Genomic DNA, 15,062 nt, shown 5'->3' on the forward strand with positions numbered 1-15,062 from the left:
AGATTTAAAACAATCGCTTATATGAGCGCGAATATCACGTCCAAAGCTACCACCGCGCTCGAGCTTTCCTCTGCCACGGTCGATTGTTATCGCGTTGCCGGTCACGTATTGTCTCATTAAAAAAAAAAAAAGAGAGGAAAAGAGAGAAACTACGAAAGAAGGGTGGGCGAGTACTCGCGATGCTCGCGGGATCGCTCACGCGATTGTTTCGAACGAACGTCGGTCGCGTCGGTTGATCGAAAGTGTTCGTAAGTGCGGCAATCTTGGCCGGCGTAATTTTGTGCAAATAGTAATATCGTGCAGACCGAGAGTGGCTGCTAAAAGCTGTTACTGCTACTGCTGCTGCGCGAGTGTAACGCGCGTTCGCGTGTCGACCTATCATTTTCATTATGCCCACCTAGAGACCCAACCACCCACAGTCAGATAAAACCAATTATATTCTATCCACTCTCTGTGCCCGACGTCGAGGTAAACGTTGTCAGCGTTTCTAAGACGGGACCGCTGGCCGAATGCAATTTTACTTGCAAACCAGTCATTTTACATCGTAAATATCTGCCGTATGAGTGGTAGTGAGTCGCTTATATTGACGCGAGCGATCGTTCTCCATGTGCGTGTTTGAGAAATCACTTTCGTCCCATTCGCGCCAACCATCCTGTCATATTTACCTATAAAATACGAATTTTGGTGTATGTTTGCGAGAGAAAATATTTTCTATAATCTAAAGTTTATTAATTTCCCTATATATTCACAGAGTGCGATAATATCCCCGAGCGGATAGAAGCGAATTTTAAAGCAAACAACTGAGCCAACTCCCGCGAACATGTCAATTCTAATGAAGGATCTAATTCGCCAAAGTAGATAACGATCTAAGCTCGTGTCGTGCCGAGGCCTAGTATTTTCCCCGTCGGAAAAAAGGAAGGAAGTCGCCGCGTGCGTTCGCGCATACGAGAGCACACAGATGAGCGTATCGCGCATCGGTCCGGGGAAACACGGCTTTCGAACAACGGGGAGAATCGATCGCGATGTCTAAACGTTTCTAGGAACAGCCAAGTGTCGTGCCGAATGGAATTAAGTAACGGGGAAGTCGATATCACGCGGTCGGAAAGCTCTGTATTGTTATATAGCTGAGGAAAAAAAAGAACTACGGTCGCACGAAAGAATTGCGCTGCGTGTTTCCATCGCGCGGGAGGACGAGAAAATGAAAAGGGAGAAAATGAAGGAATATGCCGAAACGACGCGCTTCTGCGTCGCGTGAAACACGAGGGCGGTTACGACGTTCTCGCATGAAGCATAAAACAATCCAGTTTCGCGATATGCACATGCGTTTAAATGACCACACATTTCTGTAATATTATCGCAATATAATTTCATCTCATTTGTCAAATACCAGTGCGGTCGCTAATTGTGATTTAGTTTTACGCGACGTTTAAAATATCTATCTGTTTAAGCAAAAAATGTCTCATATTTCACATGTACAATATTATCGTCTCTTTTTAACAGAGAGCGATATATACATTTATTGTGATCGATATGGAATTGCCGTCATTCCATAATTGTTTGCGATCGGGCGAATAACTGCCATCGCGTCTTTCTCAATGTCCATCTCCATTTTTCGGACGTGGAGGCCGAAACTTTGTCTTGCCGAACACGGACGAGACAAATCGTCTATGGCAATAACTGTCGAGGATCGCGCGCCATTCGAGGGAGACTAAAAGTAACTGGACATTGACGGCGGGGCGGGAAGGGGAATGGATATAGTATATCTCGGCGCGATAGGTCGGCACTCGGCGGCGAAAAAGAGCAACAAAATCAAAAGGAGAGCCAAAGATCGTCCGTTATATAGCCGCCATCTCCCCCGTGCCGCTCGTAATCCACTTGTCTTCCCGGCTCGCACAAACTCAGAGACCGGCCTCGACTGACCTATCACGTCAGACGACCGGCTTGCTTTCCGTCAGATTGCATTACAGGGCTAAGCTTTCATTAGCCTCGTACGTCAAGCGACAGCTTAACCTTTCTCCGCGCCATCCCCCCATCCCATCTCTACCTAGTCGGGGGCTCAGTAGTAACTGATAATTCATTCGAGCCCGCGCCGTTTCGGCGCGGTTTATGTCTCGCAAAAAGCCAGTACACACATGCACGCGCTTTTTACGGATAACACTTTTGTGTTCTCTTCCACATTTCCCGTTAAATCCTATTCCCATGTCGCTGTAATTGCAGGGGGCCACGAAATTTTCCACATTTTACACCGAATTAAGAAAATTGCAGTTAATCGATTCGATTAACTGCGCTTTCTCCGTATTCCGCACTCATTCCGTAGTTATTCGCATGGAGAGGTAAATCGATCCGTAAGTTCAAATATCTTATGCGCAAGTTCACGGTTAATTGATTTCGATAAGAATAAAGAATAAATCAAGGGAATGTGAGAATACGCGCAATGTTTTTTGCACAGTTTGGCTCGTTATTAATGGCATCGATCACGGAAGCGGAGCGGGACATTTTTTTCCGCGTACGAATAGCGTTTAACTTTTAAGCGCGGTTACGCGTTCAAACGTTCCGCCCTCTGACACAGCGATATACATCTCTTGATTAATTGAAATAGGATATATCACTGTGATATATCAAATCATCATATGAATTCATAAAGGATGCGCAGATAACTCGGTACACCGATGCGGTGCGTGATAAACAAATATTTTTATCACAATATTTTACCAATTTATTAAAGTAAATATTAATTAAATGCTTTCTGTAAAAGAAAAATCTCACAAGCCCAAATTAATTTACTATCAGAATATATTTGACAATTTACAACGTCAACTTTCTTGATTAAATATTCATATCGTATTTTGCGGATAAAAATATTTGCCTTTAAAGCGTAGAGCGGTCAAACATGATTTACCTTGCCATTCAATCATCGTGGCACATTACAGGCATTAATATTCGAGTGCATTGCATACATTACATACGTGTAGAATGACGTATAACGCGTCAGGTGCATGCGACTTGTGGTTGTGAAATGCAGTTTCATAGCAGGAATTGAAATGTATATATTTGACAGGACGCCCGCGGCGTCGGATATACTTTGCGTAGACTTTGAAGCAAGCCTTGTACTCCGTAGATGTATTGCCAGGAAATCCCTGAATATTGTCTATATCAAAGAATCTTTCCCCTTTAGAAAAACCACTTCGATATACAATTCTCTCTTACATAGCCCTTTAAAGGTACGATGGGAATGTTCTGGTTTCCTTTTCTTGTTTTTAAAATTGGTTGAGTCGTATATAAATGTATCGGAAAATATCATTTCTCTGACTACTTTTGCAATTATTATCATTTAATTTTTTTTTTAATCAACATGTGTACTAGCACGAATTATAAAATAACCAGAAATGTTCTCGATGAAAGTGTTATTATATATATTGCAATAACTTGTAATATACTGTAAAAATATGAGAATATAGCCGCGAGAAAAGTTAAAGAAAATAGATTTCTACTGTTTATATCGGAGATGAGAGTTTAATAGATTTTTCAAAATGAACACATGAACAGAACACGATATAGCTACGGGACGCGCATCTCCGGAACTGAAATTGAAATGTATACGTTTTTGGAACACGGCCCGCAGCGATGCGTTACATATACGCGTAACCATCATCTGACAAAGGAATATTTCTATATCAGCAAAGCAGCTTTATATATCTCGCACACAAAATCAGAAAACAGAATCGTATTGCAAATGCCAAAATAAGTTCTTTTAACTTATTTTGTTTAATGTGAGAAAGGTAAAATATGCTTGTAAAATCTCAAAAAAAATAAAATAGTGTTTTAAATACCGCGACGTGTTATCTGCCACATTTGCCACTACTTTACTCTTATCAATAATTTCTTATAAAAATTCACGTATCATTCAGTTAGAAATATTCAATGAGAAATATTCATGTATGAAACGATCGCAATTTAGATTGTAAGATAAACAGTCGTTTGACGTGCTAGATTATTTGTTCGTTAAATTGATATGTAGGCATGTATATTCCTCGAGAACACTCGTATTCCATCAATTCAACAGCCCGAATACATGACTATCATCCTAACAAAGGAATATTTCTCCGCCAGAGCTTACCAGCTACATTCACTTTGAGGTAAATGCAGCTGAATATTCAAGGGAATTCAGTGGTTTGACGCGTTTCTCGGATTCCCATCTCGCCAAAAAGGATTACTATTACGGAAATTAAATTTAATTTCCGTTTTATCATCGTCACGATTGAATAAATTCGTTCATCGCGTAAAAGGAATTAGTCATTTTATATTCTTATCGCTAATCGATTAAGTTCTTTAATCGGCAAATATTTATAAAACGACAGTTGAAGAATGCAAATTACATTTCATGTCAGATGATCATTACATGAAACATGTACACATAAGTTAAAATCATGATTATTTTTGAAAACGATCCTCGATATAGTTGATGCTTTGCGATTCGTTGATGAAATTCTTGCCGCGCTTCGGGAGAAAGAAATCCCGTCGCGCGCTCCTCGAAGCGATTACACTTTTTCAATCACGAGTACCGCGATACGCGTCGAGAGCGCAATAGATTCTTGTCCTAGACGATCCGACAGTCCCGACGCACAAAGGAATACTTCTCCGGAACTGGAGATATTCCGGGCCGGCTGCATCCCACCCGTGGGAAATGCACCTGAATATCCGCGCGTATTCAGCCGCTTGATTTGTTTCGTAGCCCTCGGGGTAATCGAAAGAGGCGTTGCCCGATCTTGGCCCGTGTGTATATGTACGTGCCGTGCTTTTCGGAGCCAAACCTCGTTTGGAGGCCGTTTAAAACGTCGTGGCCGAGTGGCTATTTCACGAATGAGAAGGAGGGTCCGTGTATTTGCCTGTGGGCGCGTCGACCACGCGCACAAACGCACATGCCGCACACACATGCCGCAGAGATGGTAGAAATCCTAACGAATTCTTCACTAGGATGCTTCCATGTGGTATACCCTCCCAATAAAATTCTCTTTTCGCTTTCCGGCTCCCGTCGATCGAAGCCCCCTTGCCACGCCTTGGCCGAACACCCCTCGTTCGGAGAATTAAATCGTGGCACTTTGTTTCTGTTAGATACTTGAATGCACGCTTGTTCAGCTCGCTCTTCGATGTTCCCAGAGCGGGAAAACTTTTGATGTGTCGAAGATTAAGATCCGTGGCCGCGGAGTAGACTTGAGCCCCTCGAACTCTCGTTGTTTAACCGAAAGATCTCGCATATCGATTGAGAAAGAACCGCGCGCCGACTAAAAGATTGATCTCTCTTTCGTAGTAAATCAAGAGAGCACATCGATTCGTCCCCTTTGCCTCTTCTCCCGTTCTCGCTCGTTCGTGATTCGACAAGGGAGGTAGGCTATCTCGACAATCACACTATTCTACTAAGGCAGTCTCGAAGACGACACGTCGATATCCGAAAGGGAAAACTAGGCCACTTTCGCGGAGCTAGTCGCCCACTCTTTGCCTTGTCGAACTCGAAACATTTTCCGTCACAGTTTGCCGCTAAAGTCGTACGGAAATGTAGATTAGTTTCCTTTGACAGTGTTACCGCGGGAACAGCCACGACTCAATCAATCGGCCGCTTTTCCAATTTAGATCCCACAGGGGGCAGATCTTTCGAACAATGTTTCATCGAGTTAGCGTCGATACTCGTATTTTCAACGGTGCCTGAAACGGAATTTATGTGAAAGCGAGTACGTCGGAACATTGAAATTTCATTATGACCTTTTTCCGGTGCGAAACTTCTCGAAAATACTGCAATTGGGGCGCGCGATTATTTCCGGGCCTAATAATGTCATTCAAGAAAGTATCAGAAATAAATTTTGTAACTGAATCCAGATATTGGGTCGAAAAAAAAATAAACGGGAGCGCCTTGTACGTCGCGGAAACTTTGTCAGAGACTAGAACTGCGCTTCCAGACACTCATTGTCGTTTATTAGCACGTGGATATCGATAGCGTTAAATCGCAGAACGATCCGTGAATGTCCCAATACGAGAACGCTTGAATGTCTCCTTGTCTTTTTCTTCCGTCTTTTTTTTTCTGGAAGCTAAGTGAAACCTCTCGAGCGACATCCAGCGTCTCGCGCCAATATTGCCTGGCATGTTTCCACCCCCGGCTCTTTGCACTTTCCATGGGAAAATATCGACACATCTGTCGAATAAATACCCGTAACATCTGCCGTAATATCTCCATCCGGTCAGGATTGTCTGACTGGCCTTTTATATAATTCGCGGAGAGAACTCTCTCATATTCAATAAGCTACGGTCTATATATAAATCTAATGGGCACGATTCGCTCCCGGTGCAATTGCGGCTAATGTATCGACTAATGATCTAGGGACATACGATTACACATTTTAGTTACGGCCGCGTTCGTTTACACACGGGAACAATTTGGACAATACCCGGTGCATTGCTGCTATTATACGCGTATTAGGCGACAAATTACAGCAGGTTGCAAAATGATTTCCGTGCAACAAACAATGCATATACTACCTTCTGCATATTTGTATAAACGCATATGAGACGTAAATCGCGCACATATTGCATATATATATATATATTAATTAATTCATTTTATGTTATTATATATAGATTCATATTATAATGTTATAGATTTAACGTAATACATTACATTTAACGTAAAACAGATTCGATAGAATGTAACTATTGATCTTTTCAGTTTAAACATGCGAGTCGTTAGCAATATTTGATGCAATTAATTTTAAAAAGATAGAGTAATGGCAAGAAAAAAAGGACAAAGACCTTTTCCGTGAGGAGAAGACTTCGTGACATGTATAATAAATGAAATAAAATTTGTATCGACTTTAGCTCTCTTGTTCTCTCGACGACGAATATAAAATCTTACAATATGTAGAGGGAATTGTTCGCAGTCGACATTCTCACATCGTGAGCAGGTCAGGAGCGCACTGTGCAACATTTTTCCAAGATGGGAAATACTTTCGTAGACCGGGGAAGATTGTCGGGAACTGAGAAGCTTGAGAACGTAAGCTCGCTGTCTTCAGAAATTACTCCTTCCGTCGTGAACCATCCCATTTCCCGTTCTTCTCGCGCGCGTGGCGCCCATGATTTTCGCCCAACTACATTCTCGACGCGGAACTCTCGTTTCGATCAATGACGCTATTCGGGACTTGTTTTAGTAGAAGCTCCCATATGGTGCAGAAGACTACACTATCTTCTTTTTCTTTTTCGTCGATGTAAGTGATATCGAGGGTAGATTTGAAGGAAGATTCTTTTTTTTTATAAATGTACTATCCCACCGTCTCATCATTTTCCGAAGAGATTAGATTAGTCGTGTGAACACAATATCGTCATCAAAATTACCGCCGTTTGTCGATCAATTTTCATCGGTATTGTCTGGCGCGATGAAATACGCACAATTGACCGAATAAAAATCATAGAATTACACGGCGCGCACACATAGAGCGACGCTTTCGCGTACGTAGAATGTCAGGCGTGCGACATCATCGCCACTACCCCCGCCGTAAATCCACGAGGGCGGCAAATGAGTTTAATTTTAGTTGTATTTCAATGAAAAGGGCAATTCTCCGGTGGCCGTGCATCCATCATGGAAAATAACGCGAGCCGGCCGGTGGGATTAGCATGGATATGACTGAATTATACAGACTATGCGCCAGACTGTGTGTACCATACGCCAGAGCGCATGGTCTCTCTTTCTACCGCCTCTGTCTTTCCAACTCTCGCGTCCAGGGGCCTCCGGAGAGCTGTCATCTCTCGTAGCCGACTGCTCGCGCGATGTTTAATACACCAGTAATGGAGTATAGTTTTACAGCGTGCACGCGGGGCGGACCGGACGGGGATCTGGGAGGACGCGTGACCTTCGTGATTGAATTTACCTGTGCCAGTGCCTGAGCTCATCTCGGCCCACCGAGAATCCGTACATAGAACATAGCGCATGGAGATTTCATTTGCAACAAACAAAGATGGTTATCATTGCCTCGATTGATGACGATTTTACGAGTTATCTGTGTGATTATCAAGCGTGTTGATTGCTGCAATTTTATGATTCTTGAATTTCTTTTTTTTTTTTTTTGGAATGAGAACTGCCTATTAAATTTTGCATTCAAAAAATTCGAGTAAAATTCATTCATTTATATCAAGCGATAACTTTTGTAAAATACCTTTTTTATTAAAATTTATTATCATGAATATCACGGCTTCATTTGGAATTTATGATACTTCTCGAACAAAAACGGGCAATGTGTTTTTCGTATCCCTGGAATTCTTGCGGTCCATTCGCGGCTTTATTTGTCTCGGGATGGAGGAATAGTGCTTTAAAAACTTTTGTCGATAGCTTGGGCGCTCTGCAACGAAAAGTTGTCTGTTCGGGTCAAGAGGATTCAACATCAATGAATGGAGGTCACCCGTTGCGAGGGTGTTCCCGGAGCTGGGGTTTAGCCCTTATCGTAAAGCGAGTTTAGACGCAGACAAGCAGCACGGCTCTGTATTTCCCCGAAGCTCCACAAAGTCCGTATAGGAAATCAAGTTAAATTTGTTGAGCCGATAAGGGCGCAAGGCAGCGGCGGCGGTGGCGAGGGGTGAGGGATGGTGAAATCGGCATAGGGCTACGAGGTCTGGCTCGATAACGGGCGCAGGCTCACTTTATGTACCGCTATAGATGGCACATAGCCATTGCATGTATGCGCATGTTTGCGCTAGTAATATGTGCGAATTCGCCGCGGAAAATCCCGGTCAAAGCGTGGAAAGCTTGATCTACGAACGATCGATCGAAATTTCATTCCGATGTTTAGCTTACAAGAGAGAGGCGAGAGACTCCGACTATCATAAATATTGTTTAAAAATTTTGGCTTTATATTTCTTTGTTCTTTGTCGATTGTTTTATTTCAATGCATTTTTTGACGTTAAGGCCAATTTATTCGTGACGATCGTGCACGATGGCGTGTCGGTAATTTCCTTGTGGTTAGAGCAGATTTTAAAATTGATGCGATAAAAGAATCGTATCGATCGTGTTCGCTCTTACATCGGCTCGCGTGTATAATTTAATAATGCGATATGGTAATCGGCCATGCCGACGGCCACGTAATTCGCGACGATTACAGTATGTTTGCTTACGATAAAAATTTTTTATCTCGCCCGTGTACCTGCCTGCCTACCTATTCAACACGACTGCTTTTCTCATGTATTATTATTTAACGAGGGGGACCTATATTTAGTCGGCGAAGTTTTAACTTAAATTTTGTTGGGTAATTTTAGTATTTGAAATAAAGCGAATACATACAAAATCTATGCGTGCTGTTTATTGGATCGGCGTGAGTATATTTTCTGATACGACACTCCCAAGATAATTGGGGAGAATATTGAATTAATTTCCATTTTACTTGGATAAAATAGCGATATAATGGGATATGAAAATTGAATTTTATATTAAAATGGGGTCAATTGCGCCGCAGCAATTGATCGAGCAGTTTCTCGTGTACGTTGAGCTATTTTCGCCGAGTGCATCGATATCTTTCGCAGCTTATTACAGTCCCGATTACCATAATGCTCTCGTAATGAACTCCACCGCGCTTCAATAAAAAGTACTCGTGAACTCCCAAGAGAGCAACCGACGCGGGATCGCGTGGCCTACTTTCCGAGAATTATCATCGCTCGCGAATGTTCGTGATCAGTTAATTAAAAAACGCGATATATACAGTGCGCGCGCGCAGGTGCACGTAGTTATTGAAACATTGCCAAAAATTATATCTCGTAAAATTCATTGAGATTACCATTGCTACTACGAGTGTCAGAAGTATCATTTAACGCTACCGTGTGAATTTTCATTTAAAATTCACGAATCAAACACCGAAAGCAATCAGGATACGCAGCGCGCAGATGTTCGCATGGCTTAATAATGGGCGAGATGAGCGATATTGAGATATTCGAACTTTGTCATATTGACGTTTCCTCATATTCTTTGTACGATAGATTTCGTAGGGCAAATAAGTTATATAATAATCATTTGAATTCATCGTTAATTATACTGGAATATAAATTCCGAAAATATCATATTAGGAGCAAATTTCACGATTTTCTCTCTACCTCGTTTTTTCGAGCTTAACGATCCAATCGGCATAATACGTACAGCAAGAAAAAAAATGTGAAAAAAGGTATCATCGTTATACTGAAAGAGCCGGCCTAAGATTGCCGTATGCGGCAACTGGCCAGCAAAGCGGCGAAAAGGAACGTGAAAAATGGTCGGGGAGCTAAACCGGCGGGGTAAACCGGCCACGCTCGGCAGGATATTTGCCCAACTTTAATTAGCATAATGAACTATAGACCAAAGTGCGGTTGCTAATTTCTCTTCGCCGTTCACACACGGGTTGCGCGCAATCCACAGACATTTCGAGATGAAGCATCAAAACTCGGAGTTGCAAAATATACCTATAATCGCTTCGAAAAATCTGTAGACACATACACGCAGAGCGTCCTGGAATCACCGTAGTATTTTATATCGCTCTATGCCAACAATTTTATTAATAATGATAGGAATGCGAGCTATCGTGAGTATGCTGTTACGCTAATTTTTAATTAATTTGAAATAATCCTATCCACACACACATACGGTGATAATTGCATATGAAATTCTATTTGACGGCGAAAGCTATGCGAAAAATTTTACTTACTTCGCGTTCTTCTCGCTGCCATTTATTTTCACGATTCAATTAACGACTATATGCAGTATAGCCACTATATGATTATATTTCACGAGAAGCTCATAAAAGAGGAGCGCATCATCAATATGATTGACTCAAACGCGCGTCTCGAAAAACACCCGGTCGGAGAATTGCCTTTCTCTCCTCTCTTGCGAGCGGAAGCCGTCGCTGTCTGCTGCCGTGTACATTCGTCATACTTCAGAATCGCTTAGCTCCGCTTTCTTCGCCCCGTTACGTTCGAACTTTACGCTTTCATCGCGGATACTCTCCTCTTTATATCCTTGCCTTCTTCCCCCGATCTTTTTGCCCATCGCTGCCGGCTTGAAGCTCCTGAAAATCCGACGCATACATTATCGGCTCTAACTTTAGCGAGAGATCGGATCCTAGGGGTAATGCCGACCGAGAAAACGAAGGAAATCTCTTTCCGAAACTCGAATGACGGATATAGAGATTATAACTTTCTCTTTATAATACATGACATAGTTCCGAGTTAATAGTATAACTTCTTTTCAATGATAATCAGGTCGCATTAGGTGCATAATTAAGTCAACGCGATCACACTCATACACTATAGAAATTTTCTAAACTCATTTTGAACACGCGTTATTCTTTGCTTCACCGGAGAAGATTTATAGAATAATTTATAAACCGCATTTATTTAGAATATTTGCTTTTATTCATCGATCATATTACGAAGACAATCGCGTCTTTCTCTCCGTCGCGTTGTATAAATCGCAATATCCTCGATCGAAAGATATGACCAAACACGGAAACAAGTCTATCGCGGTACCATATCTTCCGTCGTATCTATTGTTCTCCCGTCGTGGTTCGTGCACGCGTTACTGCCGGCTGGTCCTAAGTTACTGCCGCGATCACGGGCGGTCTATGGGCCGTGAAGTTCGAAACGCGGCAATAATGTAACCTTCTTACCGATCCCGGTCGTCCTTCCCATCGTCGTCGTCTATACAAGAATCACGATCTCTCTGCGAGTACGCGTGAATCTACGAGGGGTGGTTTTACCGGTGCTAACGCCAGAACGGCGCGGTTCGTGTCGGCGGTCGCGGCGGTTACGGCGGGTATCTGTCTGGTTAGTTTTGGTTCTTCTCCTCGGGTAGTTTAATTGCTAAATTGGCCCTGGTAGATTCAGTGAACTCGTTCGGTATACGCACCTTGCGCTCGCGATCCATAGCCACATCTCCAGCGAGCTAACTGACGAATGGTATTGCCGGTGCACGACCGATGAGGGTGCGCGAGAACGAGGTGATTTTACCGTAAGTCCTCGGAGACTTGTTAGGAATATCGAGCCGGAGATCGAACACGTTACGCGTGATCTAGCCCTTGGAATTTTCTTTTACGTGTAAAGAGGCGCGTAACGAGTAAAAAATTTTACAAAATGATGCAAAAAATTAGAAAATGAGAAGAAAACGATAGACGAAATTCGGTTTTTTTTTTTGTGTTTGAGCATGCATATAAATTTAGGCAACAAACTCGCGCGATAAATCGCGGAATCGCAAGACGTAGAGCTTCCTTTATCATCCGCGACTTATTCGTTATGGGTAATACACGAAATCCTCGAATAATGGGAACCGGATCTTAGATCTCGCGACATATGAGATTTGTGTCTTCTCGGTCGACTGGATAAAGGCGATTTTCCTGCTCCTAACGTTGCCATTGGAATTCTTCCCGTTCCGCGTTCTTCGTGATAAGCACTGATTCTTGTAATGGGGCATGCGTCGCCATTCATTCTAAAGCGAGACATAAGATTTACGTTATAGCGCCTATTGAGATTATTGTTGTACCATTGATCTCAATGGTGTGTTAAAGTACAGAACATACGAGTTCAATATTCTCTTCCTTTCTCTCTGTCCGAATAATTATATATGTATATATATATTTGTAGAACATGTAATGAAACAGCGTATACATTTCACCAACAAATTTACATGTATCCGCATTTTGTGTCATCCGTATCGATAATTTAAAGAATTAAATTTTCGTATCGCTTTAAACGTTCTATAACTAAAAATGCTTGCGGTCGTAATTATCCGAAAATTAATTTTGCACGCGCAAATTAATTAATTAACATTGCCCCTCTCGCCTTAGTAACGTGTCTGTACAACGCGAAATTTGCGAAGCAACTTGTACGCTGCGTTTTATTAACAGATATATTATAGCATGTATATTTCATTTGCATAACGTGGTTATATAATATATGTATCTTGCGCTTAATCCTTCGAGCTACCCGTGCTTCTATGTTCTGCGGAAGTGGCGCAATCAATTTCTAAAGACATCCCGTAACATATTCGAGCGGTTGTCGGCGCGAGTAAAATATGCATTTCGTGAAAGACTCATTTATTTATAACCGTCCAGACCGGTGAAATATCGCCGTTAAAACTTATTCACCTTCTTTTATGAACAAACTGATCGCAGACGCCGCCGACGATGGGATGAGCCACGAGCTTCTTGAGAGAGGCTCAGCCGTGCGACATAATTTTCAATTACAACAGATTATATCTCGGCGAGAGAGTTTAAAAGGGGAATGGAATTGCGAAGGCAACGCGCTCTCTTGCTTTGACAATCCTACCCCATCGGGCTGTTGATGATATTGCGGGAAAACATGAGAATCCAGTGGCGCAACAAGACGCGCGACCCAGCCTCCCTTCACAGACAACAAATAAATTCTAGCGGAGGCTTCGAAGTACCCGTTCGCGGCACGGAATTAGCATAAATGTAAGTCCGATTATCATATCCCTCCGCGAATCATTGTTAACTCCATTTATAACCACGCTGGGAAAGATAAAATTATGTTAAGGAGCCGCGTTAGCATAAATGCGAGTATTATTACCATTGTCGCGCGACTCGTTATTAAAGTACGTGTAAAATTAATTAAAGAGAGGGAGAAGGGGAAAGGCGTACGGAAATTGAGAGCGTGACCGGGTTTTAAACGGTCGGTTTATATAAACGCACAAAAATCACCGAAACTGCGCGCTATCTCGTTACATGCGGAATATTAATTAAAGCGTCGGTATGAGCGGCAAAAACCGCGGCGCACCGAGAGCGGCAGCAGCGCGTGCGTGAGAACGCCGGATCTTCATTACGAATGACGGCACGTTTTCCGCGTCCGCTTTGAATTACGAGCGGAAAGTGTGGAGCGATCGTAAAGTGCACGCCCAGCACGGGAGAATACAGTTAAATGAACCTTTCCGACACGACGAGGTCGTAGACGACGTCGTGGCCAATAAGAAAGAGTCGCCGAAGTGGAATTTTAATGGGATCATTTTGGAGCAAACAGTCTCTCTCGCGCATCACGAACGATAGTTTGAACTATCGGATAATTGCAGTTTTATACCTCATTTTGCAAGCTCGATTGGATTATATTTTTTTCCAATATTGATTCGATGATATATATCTACCTCATTTGTTCACTTAATTGAATGTATACGAGTATGATCGTCGGGGGAGAACAAACGGAAAGGATATCGTTGAACGTGCCATCGTAATGCATCTCTTAAATACAGGACAACACGCGCTAATATCTCCCGCTAAGATCAATTTTGTATTCCGCACGTCACCTCGTAGACTAGAGTTAAGTACCAGCTTTTCGAAATTCCGGCCATTAACGCTCCCAAGCTTCCACTGCCGTTGACGGTGTGCCCTGTTTTGCGTTCGCACTTACAGGCATTTCGTTCGACGTGCTCGATAGTTATCTTCGAGCAAACATAATACAGATTTGCGCATATTCAACACAAGGATCACGGAATTTTCAGGCATTCGCGATGTCGAGAACTCTTTATGTCGCGATGAAAAGATGATCTTTGCATTCCCAATGAAATAATATTCAACCATGCTCAATAGTATAGTCAAAATTCGAGAATTTCTAAGCTTTTGACGATTTCTTGATGCGCGCAACGCGCGACGTCTGTTTGTACTGTATGAAGACCCGTATCTTCATGCCGAGATGGCATTTACTGATTCATGAAACGAAGATTTCGCGATGTCTGTAACGTGAGTCTCTTCTTATAATTTCATCAACGACTACAGACAGTAAATTATAATTTGAGTTCAAAGAGTGTATTTCAAGAAAACACTAAATCACTAAAACATCACATCCAAAGTATTATTAAATTTTAAGAGGCTTATATAAATAATACTACTTATGTTTGTGGAAAGGAAAACGTTCATTTTCAAATTTGAACCGAGAGAAAGTCATGTACGAATTCATCAGAGAAGCAAAATCGCTGAAGTTTGGCGCAAACCTCGCGGAATAAGTTGCAGTTTGTAATGCCACGCATTCCGCAGCGTGGAATCGTGGCTGCGTTTCTCAGTCAGGTA

The sequence above is a fragment of the Formica exsecta genome, unplaced genomic scaffold, assembly GCF_003651465.1.
Source record: "Formica exsecta isolate Colony F162 unplaced genomic scaffold, ASM365146v1 scaffold155, whole genome shotgun sequence".
Classification (NCBI taxonomy): Eukaryota; Metazoa; Arthropoda; class Insecta; order Hymenoptera; family Formicidae; genus Formica; species Formica exsecta.